The sequence below is a fragment of the Schistocerca americana genome, chromosome 5 (genome assembly GCF_021461395.2).
Source record: "Schistocerca americana isolate TAMUIC-IGC-003095 chromosome 5, iqSchAmer2.1, whole genome shotgun sequence".
Lineage (NCBI taxonomy): Eukaryota > Metazoa > Arthropoda > Insecta > Orthoptera > Acrididae > Schistocerca > Schistocerca americana.
The window spans coordinates 512,131,518-512,157,412 of record NC_060123.1 but is presented as its reverse complement, the minus strand read 5'-3'; positions in this window follow the sequence as shown (position 1 = coordinate 512,157,412).

Here is a 25,895-nt window from a genome sequence, read left to right as displayed (position 1 = left end):
ATGCGGGTCTCTTGTGTGCCACATTAACCTCTCTTTTGTCCATAACAAAATAGTGGATACGTGATAAATCACCAGCTGTGGATGTCTTTGAAATATTCCCGCACTATCTGATTGTTAAAAAGCATTCAAAAGCCAAGAGCGATGAATAATTATCCATTTGACATCTTATGTATGAGGTCAGCGTAAAGCCAACTTATTTTGCTACAAGAAAGTGTTTAAGACCAGAAAATGAGAGCTAAGACTGTTGAAATTAATTGTTTTGAACAAAAAATACTTTCTGAGATATTGGAATTTGAATGTATTTTAATATTTAAAATAGATCGCCCTTCAACATCCTCATAATGAGAAAATTAAATCTATCAGATTGATTGACAGACTAATTAAAGCGGTACGCTCTGCGTGAGACAGTTTTCTATTGCATTCAGTTAGTGGGTAATAGAACAGGTATGTCTGGAGGGATCTGATCCCACAACAGCCCAGTTTTCAAACCCTCCTGGATTTTTACTCCCTTATCTCCTATTGGTGGATATTGGAACAGTTAAAACGTTTTGTAGGAAGTCCGTGACGTTGAACAGAGCTGAGAATTTTAAATTTCGGCGCAGCTGGATGATATGCCCTTAAACAATTTTTGGAAGTGTTGGATTGATGTGTGTGCTCGCTGCACCACTACTGGAAACAAAGAATTGACCAATTGGGAATTTCACGTCGCGATTGGAAGTGGTGCTGCATTCAATGATAGGTGGATTTTTAATTTGAAAATCGCCACGGTCGTGGAGTTCCCGACCACTACAGGTTGGCTAAGTGTATTTCATAAAGCGTTGTAGACTTCTTAAATTTGTTCTCTCAGCTACAGCAGGATGAAGGAGGAGGAGAAATGGGTCTACTGTGTCACAGGACAGTAACAACTAATACAACTACAAGACAGAGTTCACTAGAATTTATTGAGAAGTATTAAATCTCCATCCTAATAGTCGTCAGGTTAGATTCTTGAGATCACTGGAAACACTCGCATCACAAATGTCCACGCGCAGTGCGCCTGTCCCTTCGTGCACTGCCAGTGCCAGCCCTCGGAGGACAAAGAAAAATGCTGCGTGACCACAGCCGCAGTCGTGGATGCTCGTGTCTGAAACAGTGAACCAACCCAGCCATGAAGGACATCTGGTGGTTATTGTAGTGGTAAGAATGCAGATGTTATCAATACATCCATTGCCAACACTTGGCGGTAATCAGTACTGAATTGCTCAATTTTTCACTTAGAATACATGCAAAACAGGTGATAGTGAAGACAGTCCAACACCTGCTGAGCATTAGTCGACTATTCAGCTATTCAAAGAGGGCTGCGCGGTCCGCCACCAGGACCTGTCGTCAAGGCTGTGGGCAAGAACCAACTGCTAGCCCACTGGAAATTTTTTTGTAGTTACTCTGTTGCATTGACTGATTAGTTGATAAAATCGATACCTCTGTGTAGGACAGTTTTTCCTTGCATCCTATTGATAGATACTAGGACTGGTAAATTTTCTGTCATCCGAACCCACAAGAGCCTGGTTTAAAAACCCTTCTGGATTTTGTCTTTCCTTGTTCCGTATTGGTGGATACTGACAAAGATACATCGTTTCGTAGGATGTCCATTACCCTTGAGGTAGCTGAGAATTTCAAATTTCAGCCCCAGTCCATGCCATGTCTTAAACAAACTGCAGAGGTGTTAGATTCCTGTGTGTGCTTGCTGTATGACTAATGAAACATTAAATTGACCAACCGGAATTCGATATCTTGATTGGAATTAGTGCTGTATTAAGTAATATTTGGAATTTCAAATATCAGCGTGAATTTATACGGTCATGGTTGTGGGATTCCCGACCACTACAGGTCTGCTAAGTGTATTTTATAAAGCATTGTAGAACTCCTAAATTTGTTCTGTCAGCTACACCAGGATGGAGAAGGAGGAAGAAAGGATGTACCACATGACAGGATAGTAACAACAACTAATACCACTACAACACAGAGTGCACTACAATATACTGAGAGATACTAAAACATGATCCTAGTAGTTGTCACGCTATATTACTGACATAGCTGAAAAAAATTGTACATACAGCCCACTCTCCTCCCAGATGTCAACGTCCATCCTCTTGTACGACACTAGTGCCAACGTTCAGAGGCTGAAGGAAACTGCAGCCACCACTGTCGTGGATGCGCGTTTCTGCCAGAGTGCACCACCTCCACCGAGGGAGGGAACCCGCGGAGAGTTCAAATAATATAAATTCGGATGTTATCAATGCGCCCAGCGCCAAACTCGACAGTGATCGACACTCACTCAATCTTCCAAGCAGAATACATGCAACATGCGCGATCATGGAGACAGCCTAATGTATAGTGAGTATCAGTTCACTATTCATATATCCAGAGGGCGCTGCGAAGATCGCCGCCAGCACTTGTCCCCCACGGCTGTGGGTAAGAGCTGACTGCCAGCTGGCTGGAACTTTCCTTTGCAGCCACACGCGCGACAACCTTAAGCTGGAAATCTCAATTCGTTCCAGTCACTAACTAGCTCCGTCACACACCTGGATGATCGGCAGAGTAATACTCGTATTAAACCAGTCACATATAGATCACCGTAATTATAATTAATTGTTTCGATTGCAACCCCAGTCTGGTGACGATCGACAGTGAACGAAGAATTGGAAATACTTCCTTGTGGCGTCTGTGGCTCTGGGACGAATCTCACGTTGAAATATCAGTATATACATTCTTCTTATGACTGCACATAGTTTTACAATATAGTCTTTCATCGCCCTTACAGCTATTGACGCACAGAAATCACAGTTTTCCACATTGAACCCATATCTCCCTTACTACCATAGTCAATTTCTTTGCACATGTCAGAACACTGTAACTTTACACCCCAACAGATATTTTATAAGCCTGCTGATCACAGCGAATCCATCTCATGTCCCCTACGAAGTATAATACTTCGTCATTAACTGGATACTGATGGCACCGAGCAATATTGAGCGAAATCGTGATGAATGGACCCAATCCATTTGTTTTTCTTGCGAGTGGTGCTACTGTGTCTTAGGAACAGGGATGTAATCGTCTTATAAACGCAGAGAAGAGGATTATAATGTGTAACAGGCACACATCTATTCAGACAATCAAACAGGAATTCGGAACTGCGTCAGAATCCATTGCAGGTACTATGACAGTTAGGCAGGAGGAGGGAAAACTTGGATTTGATGGTCGAGCTGCTGTTCATAAGCCACACAACACGCCGGTAAATGCCAAACAACGCCTCCTTTAGTGTAAAGAGTGTGACCATTGGAAGGTTGAACAGTGGAAAAACGATGTGTGGAGTGACGAATCACGGTACACAATGTGGGTATGGCGAATGCCCGGTGAACGTTATCTGTCAGCATGTGTAGTGCCAACAGTAAAATTCGGAGACGGCGGTGTTATGCTGTGGTCGTGTATTTCATGGAGGGGACTTGCACCCCTTGTTGTTTTGTGTGGCACTATCACAGCACAGGCCTACACCGATGTTTTAAGCACCTTATTGCTTCCCATTGCTGAAGAGAAATTCGAGGATGGCGATTCCATCTTTCAACATGATTGAGCACCTGTTCATAATGCACGGCCTGTGGCGAAGTGGTTACAATAACATCCCTGTAATGGACTCGCCTGCACAGAGTCGTGACCTGAATCCTAAAGAACACCTTTGGGATGTTTTGGAACGGCGGCTTCGTGCCAGGCCTCGCCAACTAACATCGATACCTCTCCTCAGTGCAGCACTCCGTGAAGAATGGACTGCCATTCCCCAAGAAACCTTCCAGCACCTGATTGAACGTATGCCTGCGAGACTGGAAACTGTCACCAAAGCTAAGGGTGGACCAACACCATATAGAATTCCAGCATTGCCGATGGGTGTGCCACGAACTTCATTTCCAGCCGGGGGTCCAGATACTTTAGATGCATGGAATGGAGCTGAAATCTGAAAGTCTCAGCCACCTCCAACATGGAGTTCCTACAAAACGACGTAACTGTTCCAGTATCCACCAAAAGGAGACAAGGGAACCGGACAGCCGTGGGATCGAATCACAGCAAATATATCAGTCCTAGTATCCAATAGGATGCAAGGATAAACTGTCACACACAGAGGGTATAAATTTAATTAAGTAGTCAATGAATCCGATAGAGTGAGGAAATATTTCCAAGACATCCCCAGCTAGTCGTTTGTCAGGTATCCACTACTTTATTTAGGTTACAAGAGGAATTAATGTGGCACACAACAGACCTGCGTTGGGCAGGAAGTAGCCACTTGAGAGAGAGAGAGAGATAGAGAGAGAGAGAGAGAGAGAGAGAGAGAGGGGGGGGAATGGAGGGAGCATTGTTTTGACAGTAAGTTCTCAGGTATCAATATCAAAAAGTTTCCCCCACCTGATACTTTGTTTGGGGTCACGAGATGAATGGAGGTTGACATCTGGTTTGTGGTAGATGGTAGGTGGTATTTAGTATTGTGATCTGTAATTCGAACATTGGGTTGTTTTTGACCTCCTTGGTGGTGCCCAAATGACAGACACACGCGCAAATACCCCAAATGGCGGCTACTACACTGCATTTCATCTCGTTTCTCTGACCTTGCGGTTATTACATCATGGGAAATGGGGGTGGCGGTTGTGCAGGCAGGAGCTCTACCAAATTTGAGGCGCCGCCTGCCATCTTTTGATGGTGGCACTGTGCACTAGGCAGTCTATCGCTGCATGTAGGTTTTAGCACACGCACGAAAATTTTCCAACAAGACAACACCTCCAATCTTCAACAGTGTAATTACCTAATTAGGAAATGTAGTTCTGGATGTGTGCTTTTGCTGCCAAATAAAGGGTCTCAGCCCCTGAAATTCGAATTTTACAAGTGAACAGTATGCCCTCTGCTATGTAATTGACAGTGACTTTGATTTTATGTCATGAGATCCTACTTCTTCAGCACAGACTCGGTGCTGTTTTCGGCGACTTCCAGAAGGCGTTGGTGAGGGGGCCTGTCAGATGGGAGAGGAGGGCTGGGTGATTTCCTAAAGATGGAAGGGTTAATAAATCAACTGATTTAATTATTTAGTCAATTAATTTGATATCAAAAGTGTGATTGCGTTGGAGAAGGGAAGCAGAAAGGTGTTGGGGATTTCCCAGAGGGTTGCTGAAGGTAGATGTGGAGGGGAAGGGTAAGGGGTTCCTCAAAAAGAAGGATTATCCCCAGGCGGTCGTAACTCAACCTTCAGGGTGTCATAAACCACTTAGCAGAACAACAATTAAAGTGGGGGTGAGGGGTTGTAGGAAAAACCACTTAGCAGAACAATAGGTTTAGGTTATAAATCAACCAGCTCTCACTATGTAATAGATTTGCATATCAGTTTGATATCTAAAGTGCACCAGAACGCAGGTTACCATCCTGCTGTCACTTGTTCCTGAATTTTTGGTCAAAACCAAAACAGTAATGGTGTCTCAGCCTCCGCATTTGCGAGACAAGGCGCCATATGACACTTATCTGTTCCCAGAGAAAGAAAGAAATCGCAAAGGGCTGTAGCTATATGACCTTCATGCCAAAAGTCACAACTTTTAAATTTAAAAAAAAATGTGCATGTTATCTGATGCTGATTAATTTCAAGGGGGTAAGATTGATGTAGAAGAATAAATAAAATCTCTCCACAAAACATAAATTCCGGTTTTTTTTGTGCAGTATATTCAGACTATCTTGTTTGATCGAGACAGCCGCTGTGACCGAGCGGTTCTAGGTGCTTCAGTCCGGAACCGCACGTCTGTTACGGTCACAGGTTCAAATACTGCCTCGGGCATGGATGTGTGCTGTCCTTAGGTTACGTCGGTTTAAGTAGTTCTAAGTCTAGGGGACTGATGACCTCAGACTTTAAGTCCCGTAGTTCTTAGAGCCATTTGAACCATTTTTATGTTGTTTGATCGTTCCTAACCATCGAAAATCATTGTAAAAATACGTTTCTAGCCGTGAATTTCGTAACATTTAAAAAATATGTTTATGAATGCCATGACAAGAATTTCCGAACGTTGTACCTTCCACAACTATTTAACGTGATTCCTAGCGTGGTGTCGACGAATTGAGAATATAGAAATGAAAGTGTGTTCAAACAAGATCTAAGCGGTAAGTAAAGTTCACACTTTCACTCTCTGCCCGTAGGATGAGCCAACTCTGAAACGTCTCCAGAGACACTTGCGCTGTAACTGTCGGTCCCGTATGGGAAAAGAATGCGGCATTATAAGCTAGCAAGATGTAACTGAAGGACTGTAGTGGAAGGGAACGAACAGTCCTACGAGAGGAAAGAAAAAGAAATTGAGTTTCCTGACATGACTGAGAAGTTCTGTAACATTATGGCTAGAAATACAATTCCGTTACTCTGGTGTAATAAACACTCTGGTTTTCATGTTTTTCTTTTCTTGTATATTTCTGTGATTCAATTAAACGTCCGTAAATACCAAAGTGAAATTATAACATTAGTTATAAGTGTAATTCGAATAATAACAGTGGAAATGATTATAATGACATACAAAAAACCCGCCATTCCTTACCCAGGTTCCGCCTGGCACAAGCCAGCAAAGGGTGAGCAATAGAGGAGCTACAGAATTTTAAAAGCCTTTGCCTAGGTGGCCCAACTGGTAGCATTTCTTGAGAGGCCTTTGCTTGGTAAAGACAGTCAGCAGTGTCGAAGTAGGAATAGGACATAAGCCCCAACGGCGGAAAAAAGAAATCGAGAGAAATTATCTTCAGTAGCGAAGATGAGTGCCTTCAAGTGGAGTGAAGAGGAGTGAAGAAAGACTAAAATCCTGCCCGCTCAGAGGAAGCCTCGCTGTTGAGCATCGCTTAACTACTGAAATGTTCATTAATAGAAAACGCCGGATTTCAGGACAAATAAGAAACGGGAAACGGCCTAAAGACCGTGGCCCTGATGCTGATGACAGATGGCCGAAGAGATAATAATAGAAACGATCAGAACAACAAAAATGTCGCACCTTCATTATTTCTGAATTACAAACATCTTTTTATTAATTCCACATGTAACAGTCACAAAATATGTTTTTAAGGGGGCCTGGACGTGAACTGAGAGCGTTTGCACCCTATCATTTGGGACTGCGTCATCCTTTAACCATAACGCTTAGGAAGTTGCAGTTTTACACCAACACTTAAGGGCACTGGATAAAGCAACACTGGAAAACTACGTATGGCAGTTGTATTATTAAAAAAGATTGTCTAGGAGATGAATTTTGTAAGCGTGTTTAATTTTCGTTGCCATTATCTAAGACCGCGTTTCTTAACTTTTTTTCGTTTGGTATACACAAAAGTACGTTTCAGTCTTTTAGGACACCTCTAAATGTTGTATTTTTCCCATGTGCAAAAGCAAACATATGAAGTACATTAACACATTTTTTTAAACTATGGAACGACTATGAGCTACAAATGTTACAGATCCAGCACTTCAGAAAACAATTTGGCGATACAGTTTTGATGTTCTAGCCATTTTATCTGCAGAAGATTGGAAGACATTAAAAATCTCGCGACGCGCCTTACATGCGTTCATGACACATTATTGCGTCGTGACAAGCCGAGAAATGCTGACCTGGGGCATAATATAACTAAATCCAATGCTGAATTTCTTCAGACAATTAAGTGCTACTTTGAATGATGTATTGCCAATGGCTTACGTTTATAAACTACTGCTGTAAGAAATTATGCTTATTAACACATACTTTGAAGTAAGCAAGTAATTCAGACTTACATATAACATCTAGAATCAACCTGAAAAAGGTGCCTTGCAGATGCACCTGGCCATTTGAAGTGGCTTTTAAATGGCATCAGTATATCACTATCGCATTTCTCCTTCTTCCCCTTCTTACCTTTCTTGTATGTAGACAGGCGTCTTCCACAAGACCCAGGGCTACACATGAAGAACTGGCTGTACAATTGTCAAAGAGGTCCTACTGATTTGGTAAACAGCAAATTGGCAACGGTTTGTAGGTGCAGTCACGCTCTTAATCATGTTAAAACAAGGTTTGTTTGTATAAATCGTCTCTCACATTTACTAGTCCATATCAATATGCAGCTATTTGTGTTTTTCAGAGGCAGTAAAGAAGCTGGACATTCCTTTTCTTCTAGAAACTCTCGAAAATCTGATTACTTTTCTTTCAGGAAATATTAATGGTTGATATAATTTTTATCTTCCTTACCAAAAGTTACTACATGATTGTCAGGCCGTTTAAGAAGGATCCATTAGTCTTCCGCATGAAGAGGAATCAGCTTCATCGCTTCCATTTGCTTGCATAACCTTTTATAAAAGGCTGTTGGATCAATAGAATTATACCTAGCACTACAGCTCTTTCCGTTTCCTTTCTGAATGGAAATCCCCTTGAACCATAATTGTTCTTTTGTATTGAGATCTCTCTATATAGCTTCCTCTTTTCTGAGATACACTTTTATTTTTTTGGTAGCAGCGTGAACAGTGATATTACGAACCTGCAGTTATAAACTAAGAACAGATAACTCCTGTAGCGCTTTGCAACTAAACCCAGACCAAAAATAAGGTCAGTACTGATTATTTCATTTAGGAGACTTTCATATAATTTTTGTCAGTGTTAGCACTTGCAAAATGTGAAACGAGTGTCTCGTAATTTTTCCAAACTGCGGAAACACTTCCAAACCTAGAGGCAACCCACCGAATACCCAAGACTTTGTCAGTTTAAGTACTTGGGTTTAGGTTCTTCTACATTTCTTCGTGTTTCTCTGGCATGTTGTGGCGACTGATTGTAGAGCGTGTACGGCTTCTACAGGAAACATTGAAAATGATTGATTTCTGAAGGAAAATCTTTTGTCATAATATCACCCACAGATAACTCTAGCTCATGGCTGGCACAGTGCCAACAAAAATTTGCGGAATAACTTATTTCAGCTGCATAAGTACACTTTTCTTTTTACCCAAAATAACTTTCGTGCATCAGCGACGGCAGAAATGAGATTTTCATTGAAAAAAATTGGTGAAAACTTGTAGTCTTTGAATCATTCATCACGGCATCGGTTATGTCTTCAGCTGCTGTGCGTTCCATTTCAATCGAATCCAGGGAAACGTTAGCTGGTGTCGTCAAATCAAGTAGCAGTACTCGAATATAAATAATCAATGAATATAAGTGGCTGATTATTGAACTTTCATAAAATATCAAGGGAATTTTGCTGTTTGATTCAGTTACATTTTGCTGACTCTCGCTTTCATTTCTGCTGCAGTGTGACTTAATATGTTGGTAGATGCAAACCTGGAAGGATGAATGCGACCCATGTACACTCCATTTAATTTCTAGACGTCCATTTCTGACTCAAAATCATTTAATATTTGATACATTTTGTCAACTTTGTAGGCAGTTCTGAAAACAGCTATTTGTCAGTCAAGTACTCTTCCACAGATTCCAAAGATTTTTCACTCACTGCCGATAATATTTTCAAAGGAACCTTATGATCTGAGCTTTCTTTGTGTTTAAAGATACTTCAGAGAGATGTGATCTGGTCTTTTTTTGCCTCTCGAAAGCAAGACACTGACATAGTCGACCACTGTTGTGGTATATTCAATCCTAGTTTTGTTCTTTCTGGCACTGTTGTCCTAACTTCCTTACAACTTTAGCACCCCAGTTTCTTGTTCTTTTCAAATATTAATGGCCGTTTTTTCGCTATCATTTTTGAAAACCAATATGTACGTTACATTGTTGTATTCATAAAATGGTGGATTCTTATACCACAGATCCACCATCCACGACAAGACTGAATGTTACCTGGTGGTGTGGCAGTCACATGACAGGGTAAGGAATGTACATGGTTTGGATGAAAAGTAGCGGCAACGACGCTTTAATATAAAGGATGCGCGTCACATGGCATGCCCGCTGTCAGTATCTGATACAGAATGTCAGCTGAAGTTGTGCAGTGAGTGGCGACGGATCTGTTTGAATCGTTTGCTGTGCGTACTTTCTGAAAGTGCAGATGGCCAGTTCGAGCGCCCAGACAGTATGTTGGAAACAAGAACAACGTAGGGTATGTAGTTCATGACTGAAGTGGCACGTGATCAAAAGGCACAACAGTGTCTCCTTCTGGTACTGCATACCATCATCCTTCACGACAGTGCACGGTGTCATACGGCGAACCCCGTATATGAGTTCCTGCATACGCCACATATGAGTCAGTGCGTTTACGACCTGTTCGCCAAAATGAAGGAACCTCTTCGTGGTACTCGCTACAACACAAGAGAAGACAGCATCCATGGCACAGGATGGTCCTTGCAAGACATCGACTGAGATGACGGTATACGCTGACGGTATACGATACCTTCCACCTCTGTGGAGGAAGGTGATCAAAACGCTGGACAATTATATTGAGGGCATGTAGTATGCTGAACGTCTCTCAGTAACGTCGGCTATACATTTTAATCGTGTTGTCACTAATTTTTATCCAACCCATGAACATAAGCATGAAATTGGCGTATAGGGATTCAATATAGAGACGATGCCGCCTGAATATGGGGACTCCGACACAATCGACTTCAGTGAAGGGAAGAAAGTGAAAAGGCACGGCACCTGAGAACGAGCATTTCGGTAACGGCGAAGCTGCTTGGCTTTTCGCTTTCTGCTGACGTCTGTGGAAAGCAGCAGAACTACGGTGAAACCACTGGTGAGCACAAGGTGTTGTAAATCCACACCTCATCGCGAATATCAAGGTCAGACACTTGCTCTCTCTGTAAAGCACAATGATTGGAGACCTGTGGCAGATGCTGATGTAGGCGAAATTGGCTCGAAGCACAGAGTTCAGTGCAGATATTTGGAGCTCCGCAACAGAAGAATTCAAACTGTTCCCCTGTAGACCCAGCTATGTCGTCAATTACGATTGCACCTGCCAGAGTATCAGAGATTGGACCGTGAATCGATGAGTGCGCGTCACCTGCCTTTATGAACCACGTTTATTTTACACCAGTACTACGGTCGTGTCCAGATACACCGCCATCCCGGTAAACAGCTGTTCGAAAAATGTACCGCGCCACGGTTGCAGTCTGATATCGGAAGCGTTACACTACGGGAGTAATCACCTGTTACACCGTAAAACCTTTGGTAGTAGTTGAAGGTATGGTGGCAGCAGATAGGCCACGTGAGCGTCGTTGGTGACCGCCTTCCTGCTTTTTGGCTCCTTCCAGGAGGATAACTGTGAGTGTCACAATGCAAGAATCCTGTTGAAGTGCTTTAAGGAGCGCGATAGTGCACTCAATGTTGATAACATGGGCAACAAATTCGCCTGATCTGAACCCGATGGATCTCATCTGTGGCGCTCTACGGGTAATTTACTGGAATCGCTTGACCTGTGCGTAGACAGCAGGTTCCGCATACCTGTGCAAAAGTGCATAAGATTTGTCGATTCCATGCTGCGCAGAATCGCTGCTGAAGTGCTACTATACAACAGGTGGTCCTGATGTTTTGTCTCATCGGCGTAAGTTTTTCATGCCTGGTCCAACCTCTAATGCCGTCATCCTAGCAATGACGTCGAAGAATTGAAAATATAATGATTTCATTCCGATAATTTTTATATGAGCATTAATTGATCTAAAAATAAATATTCATATTATCACAATTTCTTCTTGTACCTAGATTATGCGTCACCATCGAAGTACCATGTGATTGACGGTTGTGTACATAGTTCCGTGTAGTCAGCACGTACACAACTTTCCCACTAGAGAGCGCCCCGCTAAGCACAACAGCGCAGGCGCAGCGCTCGTCCATCTCCGCTCTACGAGATGGCGCTGCCATAAAGACGGACCAAATTCTGCTTACGCCGATCCTCGTATTAATATGTAACACAGCCAATGAGATTGCTGCTAACGTAGAACCTTTCTCCTCGCGGATCACACTCTCGCAGTGATACCTGAACGCGCGAGGTATTATAACGAGTGTACAGACCTCCGATTAGTTGGTCTGCATTAGTCTGCATTAGTCAAGTTTCAGTATGCACCTAATAAGATTATCATATTCCTGTACATAGCCATGAAGAGAAATCTATAGCACTTTGTCAAGTATCAGAGATATGTGAGAATAAGATTAGCGTACCAAGACCAAAGGAACTTCAGATTGTCAATTGTAAATAGCATCCAGAACCAAGTTAAGTTATTTTTTATGCTTGTTATTATTTTAATAAATGTGTGTGAAAAATTAATCAAGTTCTGTTTAAAGTTGGTCACCGTCAATCTGCTACTCTAAGCGTGCAAGTGGCATTTCTATCGTCTGACCTAACGGCAGAAGATAAATACGCCACGATAAGACCACGAGACATACCGCTGACACTCGCCTACTTCGTTAGAGCGACAAGTCAAATAATCTGATGGTGTGTGTACCGAAGGTCTTACAGTACGCACACCACACTGACATTACTATTACTTTCCTTTCGGAAAAAAAATTCGCTAAGGGCGATACACATGTTTGGTCGAAGATTAGAAAAAAACTGAGATTCGCCTTTGTCGGTTGTCTTAACGCCACTGTTCGACGAGTGGTGCTATTGCATGGTACTGCATGGTTCGTATAACATTGAACTTGGATTTCTCGAAAACACTTGAGAAGCGCATCGTACTAGAGCAGAGCATAGCTATCTATTAAAACCAATTGATAGATGGGCGCCATGGGTGACCGTTGGCTGGATGCTCTCTTGTAGGACGCGACATGCGAATCCGTATTCGCAGTAGCTCAGAGAGGCTATACAGCTGAGTCACAGCCGCGCTGCCTGCTAATGGTCTCCAATGCGCACTTCCCTTAACTCCCACCCACTCTACCCCTACCTATTATTGTTGAGAGGATCTCTCATCTCTCCCCTGCACTTGGAAAAGCTTTACTACTCTTCCTAGCTGCAGCTGTGCACTCTTGCGCAACTTTACCTTTTCTTGCGCAAGACTTACCTCCAGCGGCGTATAACAGAAATGCTTCTCTTGCCTTAGTTATTTCCGCAATTATCAGTTATTTCGGAAAGTTTATAGTGTGTTGTACATTTGGATTATACTTCAGTTAAATTGCAGCTCGTTTTATACATGATCGGTACATTTTGAACAGCGCACATTCTGAATTATCTCCAAATTTTGGCGTATCGCCAGAAACAATTGCGAAAGATGGAGATCAGTAATTTCGTTTCCAAGCCACGATATTACACATTATGCTTATAATCCGACACTGCATTCATTTATATCGCAGCCCTCTACTTCTATGAAACGAGGTTCTTTGAATAATCTGCACAGAATGGCGCAACTTGGGGACTCGGTCAACTCCAAACGCAGCTTCGAGCAGCCCGCTGTATTCAAACGCATCTCATGACGTTAAGGAAGTGGTAATGGTACTCTTTGGGCTTTCACTGTATCATTCATCAAGCTCCATAATTTCGTGATGAAGGGAAACTTTCAACGATATGGCAGGAAAAAAGTTACGTACCATAAAAGAGCAGCAGCTATCAGATGTGTTACTGTATACTGTCTGAAAAATATGGCTTAACTTCAGTAGCCTGTAAGTTCATTAAATAACGTGAATATAGTGAAACTTACAGGAGAGAGGCTACTCTTAACGAAACTGTTGCTATCTCAGTTAACAGTTATACTAAATCTTCATTTTCTATCTACTATTGCTTATTTAATATTTTCGTGACTGCCCTCATAATTAACAAAGAATAAAAGTTACATGTGTGCTGTGAGATTAAGGTCTAATTTACAATGTAAATTGTTAACGGCCTCATTTTAATTTAGTACACGATAATTTAATTTGTATAAGGAGCTACATTGTCAATATTCCAGAAAATTTGTAGCCGACTTATGTTTTCCAGCAGGTTGTCAAAGGCATGTGCGACAGAATCCAGCAATTCAGTGTAAAAGCAGTGCAATCAGGCAAAGACTACATGGAAATTACTTTTGTGTGACGTACTGCCGGCCGTTGTGGCCGAGCGGTTCTAGGCGCTTCAGTCCGGAACCATGCGACTGCTACGGTTGCCGGTTCGAATACTGCCTCGGGCATGGATATGAGTGATGTCTTAGGTTAGTTAGGTTTAAACAGTTCAAAGTGTAGGGGACTGATGGCCTCAGATGTTAAGTCCCATAGTTCTTAGAGCCATCTGAACCATCTGGGACGTATTGTGGCTCTGTAAATTATAATTAACTTGAGAGAGATACATATTATTAGTTACAAATACTTTCAAGGAATGAATGTTTTGGACAGCTAGTGTAAGAATTAGAAAGTCCTTATAGGCCTCTAGAAAAGCGAGACTATCGTCTTTGCATTATATTGTTTTGCGATAATGGCAGCAAGGAGAGAATTCCAAAAGTTCTGTGAAATAAAGCCTTTGGATACTGCAAGATTCGATGTTTGTATCTTGCGTTGTATTCAGTTAAGACTCGTCTGACTGTTATACCTCATTTACATAAGCGTTTGGCGATCGAATTAATCTACTCGTATTATTAATGCAATTCCTGGAGTAGAGGAAACGAAATGGAACTTGGTGGGTTGAGAGGGTATCAGATGTTATTTCAGTGATTGCAAAATAGTGTCAACTATACAAAGAACTTAGTATTATCATCCTGATTTTCAATAAAACGTTGTACTTCCTCCAACGTAGTCACATGAACTGAACTGGTTGGGAAAGGTATCACAAAGCACTTGCATCCTCTTCTGCGCCAAACTGGCCCATAACTATTGTTACTGATCTTTGATCTCCTGGATACTGGAACTGGCACAGAACTTACATCACAGCTGGTCCCCCACATGTTCCACTGGGGACATATCTGGGGACCCTTTTGGCCCCAAGGATACCTCAAATTCGCGCAGACAGTTCATAGAGCTATATGCCAAATATGAACAAGCATTGTCCCGCTGAAAAACTGACACCACGATGTGATACTAACACATGAGAAATCAGGATGTCTGTGGTTTACCACTGTGCCATCAGAGCCCCTGAATCACTGCTGGTCGTGCTTTGAGGTCTCTGCACCATGATGACAATAGTAACACCACTGTGCTTCTCAAAACCATTTGAAATAAGAGACCTCTCTAGAGATTGCGCCCACAGACACTGACAATGGTCACCCAGAGCAGTGCAGAACCGCAGTTCATCACTGAACACAATATGACACCATTCATCAGCAGGCATGCTTTTCAAAATAACACCACTACCAACGCAGCGTTGTCTTGTGGTATCAATAGCAGCTACACACGGGCAAGAATTCCGTAGTCCAGCTTCTGGGATGATACAGAATGTAGAAGGAAGTTCATTCACGTACTGAGGTGGAAGGATCACATGTGAAGGGATGTAATTGTATGCACTATAATCGATCCTTCCTTGTGGTGATGGCTAAACAGACTTCTGGTAGAACACTGCTGTCGCAACATGATGAGATTTCGAGAGAATTAACAGGGATTTGTGTCTTGGCTCGGGGTATATATTCCCACATATCGAACACTGGAAGACTGGTGTGAATATGGAGGTTAAGTGATACTATAATAAAAGCGACACTGTGAGGTGGTCGCTTTACTGCTTCTTCTAATTGTTGGGAACAAATATATTACTCCCTCCCACATATTTGTCATGAAGTGACTGAAAAGAGAAATTCAGCGGCTATTCTTCAGTTGATCAAGGAAGTACAAAAATGTTCATAGAATGGAGGCAATATGGTTGTATAGGAACTAGATCAATAGAAAGTGCAGGGCAGCCATGGTGAAAGGGCTGCGGAAAGTAAAGAAAAATGTAATGTGCTGCTTCTTGGGTTTTGATAGCTACCTACCCAGTCAGTGACAGGTGACGGACTCTATAGCCTTTTGACTAACAGAATAGTGCTGTAAGAGCGTGATGGGATTCCGAGAGAATTAGCAGGCATCTGTAACTTGACGGGGGCCAACTCTTACTTGTCAAAATCAGGTGGATTCAAAAGCTATGCATCAAAGACTGGAAGGTGCGTGAGAATATGGCCGGAGTTCAGATGTGAGCTTTATACCTATTCTGCTAAGTGTTACGTGGAAACATATTATTGCCTCTCACACACATCTCGCAAAGTGACTGCAGTGAGAAAAGTAGCGGCTAATATGAGTTTTTAATGGTAGACAATCTGCAGCACAAGTTACATCTTTTGTATTCTCGATAAGTAAGAATGTGTCTCTAAATGGATGGAGTGACTTCTTAATACATAGACTAAATTTACATCTACATCTGTATGCATACTTCTCAAGCAGTCACGCGGTGCGTAGCGGAGGGTAGTATGTACCATTACTACTCGTTTTTTTCTTATTCCACTCGCAAGTAGAGTGAGGGAAAGAAAGACTAACTATGTGCCTTTTATGAGCGCTAGTTTCTTGTACGTTGTTTTCATAGCCCTTACACGAAATATATGTCTACTCATTTCCTTTCTTATTCCACTCGCAAGTAGAGTGAGGGAAAGAAAGACTACCTATGTGTCTTTTATGAGCGCTAGTTTCTTGTACCTTGTCTTCATAGCCCTTACACGAAATATATGTTGGTGGCAGTAGAATTCTTCTACAATCAGCTTCAAATGTTGGTTTCTCGATTAGAACATCACCTCCCCTCAACGGATTCCCATTTGAGTTACCTGGTAAGTGTAATCCGACTGCAGGAGAAGAAAATTATTCACCGTGCAAAGGGATTCGCATGATCAGTTTGATTATACGTCCGTATGGGCAGTGGAAGTGAAGACGTGAGTGCTGCAGATATGATACCCGAGTTGAAGTGGTAATCAGGCGCTTTTCCGTTGCTGCGAGATCTTTTAATGAAATTTCAGTCTCTCATGTACTCAGGGGAGATGGCCATCGTAATAAAATCAACTGCATCATCGAATTCATAAAGTAAGACGTAGTATTAATCTGATATGTACAATTCCTCTGTGCTGTTTCCTTAAGAGACTTGATAGGTGACGAGGCGACTGGCTAAGAGAGTTCGAAGTTGACGGCTCATCACGTGTCAGAGGTACAGCATGCTCTCAACACTCAGCATCATCTCAGCACAGACTGAGTCTTTTTCCCGCCAATTCACAGGTGGGGGAAGGGAGGGGAAGTAGTGGATGGGAGGGGGTAGAACTCCTCGGATTATGGGTTTGAAGTGCAGGTGTTGTCCTCTAGCTTGAGAAAGCAGAGGTGGTTTGGTGGAAATTTCTCGGTACTGAATATTAGAGGGATGTCTCCAATCTCTGCTTTGCCCAACATGAAGTACCCACTTGGGATGCAGCACATGTTCTGACACCACACACGAACATAAATTCCCCAGGTATCAAATTCAACGTTAGTGGCCACAAGATCAAAGGTAGCTGACATCCGGTGTAACTCATGCCTCCGGTAAGACTAAGTTATGGGCTAGCCATGTGGGTGGTCACAAGAAATTTAGCTGGTGGCCACTGCCGTAGCGCCCTCTAGATGGCTGTATTGTGAGCTACTACTCAGTGTGCACTGGGTTGCCTTTGCGATTGCGTGTATTGTGTGGTTTATAGGTAGCGTGTGGAGGGTGGTGCTTGTGTTCTCATATGTCACTACATACAAGACCTAAGATGTATTTATTGCTACAATCTACACTGAAGAGCCAAAGAAACTGGCACACCTGACTAATATCGTGTAGGGCCCTCGCGAGCACGCAAAAGTGCCGCAGCATGAAGCGTCATGGACTCAACTAATGTCTGAAGTAGTGACCGAAGGAATTGACACCATGAATCCTGCAGTGCTACCCATAAATCTGTAAGAGTACGAGGGGGTGGAGATGTCTTCTGAATGGCATGTTGCAAGGCATCCCAGATATGCTCAATAACGTTCATGTCTGGGGCGTTTTGAGGCCAGCGAATGTTTTTAAACTCAGAATACAGCTGCTTGAGCAACTCTGTACCAATTCTGGACGTGTGTGGGGTCGCACTGCCCTGCTGGAATTGTCCAAGTTCAAATGGTTCAAATAGCTCTGAGCACTATGGGACTTAACTTCTGAGGTCATCAGTCCCCTAGAACTTAGAACTACTTAAACCTAGCTAAGCTAAGGACATCACACACATCCATTCCCGAGGCAGAATTCGAACCTGCGACCGTAGCGGTCGCGCGGTTCCAGACTGTAGCGCCTAGAACCGCTCGGCCACCATTGCCGGCAATTGTCCACCTAGTCCATCGGAATATACAATGGACATGAATGGATGCAGGTGATCAGACAAGATGCTTACGTATGTGTCATTTTTCACAGTCGTATCTAGACGTATGAGGGGAGTTATATCTGGACGCATAAGGAGTCCCATATCACTCCAACTGCACGTACCTCACACCATTACAGAGCCTCCACCAGCTTGAACAGTCCCCTGCTGACTTGCAGGATCCATGGAATGAGGTTGTCTCCATACCCGAACACATACATCCACTCGATGCAATTTGAAAGGAGACTCTTCCAACCAGGCAACATGTTTCCACTCATCAACAGTCCAATGTCGGTGTTGATGGGCCCATTGTAATGCAGTCATCAAGGTTACACGAAAGGGCCTTCGGCTCCAAAAGCCCATATCATCGATGTGTCGTTGAATGGTTCGCACACTGACACTTGGCAATGAAATTTGCAGCAATTTTTTGAAGTATTGCATTTCTGTCAAATTGGACGACTTTCTTCAGTCGTCGTTGTTTTCCAGCTGCAGCAATGTTGTAGATTTCATCTCTTACCAGGTTCCTGATATTCCTGCTACGCCCGTGAAATGGTCATACGAGAAAATCCCCATTCATTGCTACCTCGGAGATGCTGTGTCCCATCGCTCGTGCGCCGACTATAAAATGACGTTCAGGCTCACATAAATCTCGATAAACTGCCACTGTATCAGCAGTAACCGATCTAACAATTGTGCCAGATACCCCTATACCAGTTTCTTTGGCACTTCAGTGTATTCGTGGCGCATATTTAATCAGTTGTTTGCAAACTGTGTGTCTGTGTGAACCGCAATGTCCATTTCCTCCTACTACCCGCGAATACGGTTTTCATATTGGAGTTGCTCCTTGTGTAGTTAGACCATCTCCACCATTGCTCGTGCTTCCATAATGCGGCCGGTGAGCCCTGAGAATTCAACATCAATAGATTCTCCCAAGCCAAGCATAACAAATCCATTAAAATTTTAGAAATAATAATCTCAGTTTTAAATACAACGACGGAAAAATGTCGAAGCACCAAGAAGGACTTGTGCGACATAAACGAAAGTTGGTAGGCGTTTTACTTCATCTGAAAGATGATATCTGTTGAAATGTCGCAATAGTCACACAAAAGTGGCATCAGAAGCGTCACTATGAGCATGCCAATCAGTTTTGCCTTAAATGCACTCTTTAAAGGTCGTGAGCGTTAGTTACCTTTGAGATTCGTTGTGCCGAGTTGATGTAAGACAAAAACGCCTACAAGGCGACAAAGACGTCATTATTCACACTTAACTGAGGTTCAACGAGTTCCTGTAATACCTTTGCGAGAATCTGGATGTTCCTTTTGCGATACTGCGGAAAAACATGGCATAAATATAGCCACTGTGCATGATTACTAGCAGTGCTGGTCACGACAATGTGTGGTCGCAAGAAGACAGGGCTCTGTACAGGCACGAGGCACTACCGAGAGGGACGACCATCGTGTTCCGCGTACGGCTCCTTCAAAAATGGTTCAAATGGCTCTGAGGTCATCAGTCGCCTAGAACTTAGAACTACTTAAACCTAACTAACCTAAGGACATCACACAAATCCATGCCCGAGGCAGGATTCGCTCGGCTCCAGACTGTAGCGCCTAGAACCGCGCGGCCACTCCGGCCAGCCACGGCACTTTCGCATAGGACTTCATCTGCAGCAGCAATTTGAGCAGCACTTGGCACCACAGTGACATCGTTTCTCTTTTTACATCTAATTACAACTAAGGTTTGTTACCTAATTCAATACAATGGACCATACTACTACATGCTAAACAATACTGTATTCAACCTCAAGAGATACTACTTCTTTAAATAAAAAACTTGACTAATGCAGTACAGCCGGCCTACTTTGCTCTACTGGGGTAACACCAGCAGACTGCCTTTCCCTTGTGACAAGAACGCGAGCTGTTGTTATCTTGAGCAAAACCACTGCCTTCACACTTCTGCAAGTTTTTTTCATTTTCCCCAACACCCTACTAAACTACATTCCAGCACTCCCACGGTAACATAACAGCAACTGTCTACTCTACCTGCTGTGCAAATACCACAGTGACACAACCAACTGTTACAAATTAGTTACAGGACGTCTGTGCATTATATCGACCATTCGCGACTTCAATGGCGCCAAGAGAGAGCTCATTAGAGGGCAGGGTGGAGGGCTGTTGCGTTTCTTGATCAAAGTCGGTTTACTTCGGTGCCAGTGATACCCAGTGAGGGCCTGCAACCAACCTGTCTGCTTACTAGACACAATGGACCTACACGTGGAGTTATGGTCCGGTGTCCGATTTCGTATGACAGCAGGAGCTCTCTCGTGGTTATCCCACACACGCTGACTGCAAATTTGTGCGTCAGTCTCCTGATTCTAACTATTGTGTGTAATGACACATTCCGACGCAGAGACATACAATACCTTAAAGGCTGCGCCAAAGATGAAATTGAGAGGGATGTAAAATATATTCTCTGTAATGTTCACATTGGATTCTCTTTTGTTTCATACTCCAAGAAGGAGTTAAGGTATACTTTCGATTGTTACCTTGTAGAGGATGGACGTAATTTTTGGTTTGTGCGGAAAGGCAGCTATCTTGTTAGTATTTATGGTTTGTGCGACGAGCAGAGCAAGTCTTATTGTGTTGTGAATAAAAAATAGTGAGAAGTATCTAAGTTTTACGAGAATTATTTAAAGCGACGTGGGATTGTATTCCTTGGTTTCCACCGTATTCGTGAAGTGAACCGATGCCGACTCAGAAAGATACACACGGTCAGCAAAGAGAAGAACATCGATGGTGGCTAATGAATTAATATTGTGGCAGAAGGACTAATTCTACGTCTAAGGTGAGAACTCTGATTAAATCAACAATGACGTAGAATTAAAAAATGTAATTCATCGGAATTGTAAATTATATTGCAGGCAAATTTCACGCAGCACTGAATTTGTCCGCATTCAAGCCGGTCAATGCACTCCGTAAAAAAAGCCTTTCAAAAATTCTACAGTTACAGTTCCATATCCATAATTTTTCCTCTTTTCAAAAAATCAATAAATTTAATTTTTTTATTTATTTCGCCACATGTGCTACCATTTATTAACAGTAATCGAGGAGGTGTATTGAAAAAGAATAGCGATCACCAAATACCGGTGTTGTAACCGAACGTGATCTACACGCGTGACACGCTCGATTACCAGACCTGTTTCTGATCAAGGGCACAGGGGACATCATCGGACCAAGCCTCTAGCATCATCCCAGTCAGCATTAACCGTCCCTATACCGACCGACAAAATGCAACAGTTATGGAGCTCCATCTCACAAATTGACTGTCGACGCCTAGTCAACACAATGCCTGCGAGTTTGCACGATTGAATTCAACATTCTCGCGGTTAAACTGGTTATTAATGTACCAGCATTTCACATTTGCAGTCACTTATCTCGTGCTTACATTAACCTGTGTACTTGCACTGTTAATCACTTACATATGTTACCTAGACAAATGTATTCCCGAAATTTCATTACTCTATATTAATTATTTTTTGGTGTTGCGATTTTTTCCGTCAGTGTATTACTTAACGTTATATTACGATTCATGTTCTGTATGAATATCAATCCCACAACTTCCACAGGTAACCACGTTCTAGCAGCCAATTATTACACTAGGTTCCGCATTTGGTTGGTTGCTTGCTTGTGGAAGGACTGGGAAAGGCCCGATTCAGCATCACCCGCGACACTGACAAGTTCCTAAGACAATATTTATTAACACACAAAAACATATTCTGAAATACAGATAGCAAGGTCAATACCCAAGGTATGAATGTTGAATACTATAGCTAAACATTTACCAATACTGAAACGTGAAAGTATTTTAAACACTCTGTTTCAGCTAGTTCATTAAGAAAGGAAATATTTCATTGCTTAATAAAACATGAAATTGGTTTGGCAGGATTAATAACATTTAATAATACCGAAACTTGAGATCGAAGAAGTTCACCAGGGAGGAAAAAATCATGGGCATTAATAACACAGATATGAATCATAATAATAGTTTTACCAAATCCTGTTCACATAATAATATAAAGGCAATTATTCCACAGCACGCCCCCCCCCCCCCCCCCCCCCCACTGTCACGAACTCGGGACAGTTAACAAACCGAACGGCCCAAAATTCTGGCTCTCTTCTTATAGAAAACACATAGGAGACACATCTGTCTTTACGCTGGCACATAACATAATTAACAATTAAAGTAGTTGAAATTTGGAGGAAGATAGAAGATGCTGCGATAGGCAGCACCATAATGCCCAACGCAATTATTTCTGGAGACTGGCATGATAGCTGCAAAATTCGCGTACCAATCGTGGAACGAGTAGTTTTTTGGGAACATTTCTAGTGGAGAAACATCAGTCTGGAGAAAAGTACTTTGCAGTTGACGCTGGTGGAGTAACAACACACTCTCCATTCACCGCCACTGCCTACCATCATGCTACGAGGGTCTATGGGTGGTCAAATACTGACCGAAATCCGTTACCATCGAACTGAATGTTCTGATCCTCGAGACTACAATCCATTTTTAAACTATAAAACCACTGCAAGACACTGCTCGCGGACTGTATAGTCGGTGAGCATCACCAACAGAATAAGAATAATAATTAAATTGACAGAAATGCACTCAGGGTAATTTCTAATAAGGAAACCTCTCAAACCGGGGTATCAAATTTAGCAGGTTGGAAAGGACCCCGCTCATTTCGTCTCTGTAGTCCGGACCCATGTATAGTCTCGCGGGACAGAACTCAGGTCGCGTGCGTAAATACTACAGGACTTCTGGCTACGAAGTTCCCTTCAGAGTTGGCCAGAAAGTTATTACTCGCGGGCGGTAGTAATTGATGTTCCACATGTCAGTCCTGGCTTGTAATCAGCAGAACAAATAAATAATAATACATAAAACATAACTAATGAGAAAACAAAAAAAAACAACAAATTTCACCAGGGAAATTTGCTAAAGTTTAACGCAAATGCTACATCAGTGTGACGCAACGGAGTAGAAGTGGTGTGCGCGGTAATGCAGGACGTTAGATTAAAATGTGGAGACAGTACATTGGCGACAAACAGACATCTTAATCAGAGTAATACATGACTGACTAAAAATTCATACAGTAATCAGCTGTTTAAATACAGGTGTTAAAAATCTCAAAATAATTAAAACAGAATAGTTCGCTGTAGCTTTATTTATTTAAGTCGATCAGAGAACCCATACAACTGATTTCGTAACTTTTAAGTTGTATCTCCTGGTATACGTCTCTACAGAAATGTTTTTTGTAAGTAATGCTTTGGTAACGAGGAACTTAAGATATCTGAGATATCTTCAAATACTGAATTAATACACTCCTGGAAATTGAAATAAGAACACCGTGAATTCATTGTCCCAGGAAGGGGAAACTTTATTGACACATTCCTGGGGTCAGATACATCACATGATCACACTGACAGAACCACAGGCGCATAGACACAGGCAACAGAGCATGCACAATGTCGGCACTAGTACAGTGTATATCCACCTTTCGCAGCAATGCAGGCTGCTATTCTCCCATGGAGACGATCGTAGAGATGCTGGATGTAGTCCTGTGGAACGGCTTGCCATGCCATTTCCACCTGGCGCCTCAGTTGGACCAGCGTTCGTGCTGGACGTGCAGACCGCGTGAGACAACACTTCATCCAGTCCCAAACATGCTCAATGGGGGACAGATCCGGAGATCTTGCTGGCCAGGGTAGTTGACTTACACCTTCTAGAGCACGTTGGGTGGCACGGGATACATGCGGACGTGCATTGTCCTGTTGGAACAGCAAGTTCCCTTGCCGGTCTAGGAATGGTAGAACGATGGGTTCGATGACGGTTTGGATGTACCGTGCACTATTCAGTGTCCCCTCGACGATCACCAGTGGTGTACGGCCAGTGTAGGAGATCGCTCCCCACACCATGATGCCGGGTGATGGCCCTGTGTGCCTCGGTCGTATGCAGTCCTGATTGTGGCGCTCACCTGCACGGCGCCAAACACGCATACGACCATCATTGGCACCAAGGCAGAAGCGACTCTCATCGCTGAAGACGACACGTCTCTATTCGTCCCTCCATTCACGCCTGTCGCGACACCACTGGAGGCGGGCTGCACGATGTTGGGGCGTGAGCGGAAGACGGCCTAACGGTGTGCGGGACCGTAGCCCAGCTTCATGGAGACGGTTGCGAATGGTCCTCGCCGATACCCCAGGAGCAACAGTGTCCCTAATTTGCTGGGAATTGGCGGTGCGGTCCCCTACGGCACTGCGTAGGATCCTACGGTCTTGGCGTGCATGCGTGCGTCGCTGCGGTCCGGTCCCAGGTCGACGGGCACGTGCACCTTCCGCCGACCACTGGCGACAACATCGATGTACTGTGGAGACCTCACGCCCCACGTGTTGAGCAATTCGGCGGTACGTCCACCCGGCCTCCCGCATGCCCACTATACGCCCTCGCTCAAAGTCCGTCAACTGCACATACGGTTCACGTCCACGCTGTCGCGGCATGCTACCAGTGTTAAAGACTGCGATGGAGCTCCGTATGCCACGGCAAACTGGCTGACACTGACGGCGGCGGTGCACAAATGCTGCGCAGCTAGCGCCATTCGACGGCCAACACCGCGGTTCCTGGTGTGTCCGCTGTGCCGTGCGTGTGATCATTGCTTGTACAGCCCTCTCGCAGTGTCCGGAGCAAGTATGGTGGGTCTGACACACCGGTGTCAATGTGTTCTTTTTTCCATTTCCAGGAGTGTAAATTGAAATACGGAAGCAAACATTACGCATGAGTTAGGAAATTAAGAATAGATCACATACTCTCCACAAAGATGGGGCCTATGCGTATTTAATAAATGAGATTTGTAATTTTATACCAAAAGAAGGTTACTTACAAATGCTATGCCGTATGGCATAGCGAGTAGTCACAGAGTGCCGAAGAGTAACAGTTGGCGTGGCTAGGCCTCCTCAACTGATAATGACCATCATCAATTTTGAATGTCACGTCTAAAAAGCGAAAGAATAGAATTAGCGGTCAGAGACTGATCCTTTATAGAAGGAACAGATCTCCTCAATTAATTAAAAACTTCATCATTGATGAATGTCGTATCTATAAAGCCAAAGAATATAATTTGCGATCGGAAACTGATTTTTAACTAAAAACCAGTGAAGCAGTAACTCAAATGAAAAAGAGATGGGACCGTCATCACGTAACATGGGATAACTGCCAAAAGCGAGACTGACCTGTGTTAACATCATGAAATGTCATAACTTTACAGATTAAGGTATTTTCCTGTCGGTCTATTAAAGTAACAGACAGTGTCCTTCATAAAAGTTATCCAGAAAGTATTGGGTCCTGTATTGATTGAAGAACTAAAATAGCCGGCCGATGTGGCCTAGCGGTTCTAGGCGCTTCAGTCTGGAACCGCGCGACCACTACGGTCGCAGGTTCGAATCTTGCCTCGGGCATGGATGTGAGTGATGTCCTTAGGTTAGTTAGGTTTAAGTAGTTCTAAGTTCTAGGGGACTGATGACCTCAGATGTTAAGTCTCATAGTGCTCAGAGCCATTTGAACCATTTTTTAACTAAAATAAAATTACTGATGAAAACTAAAAAAAAATAATGTATTAAAATTTGCCGAATAC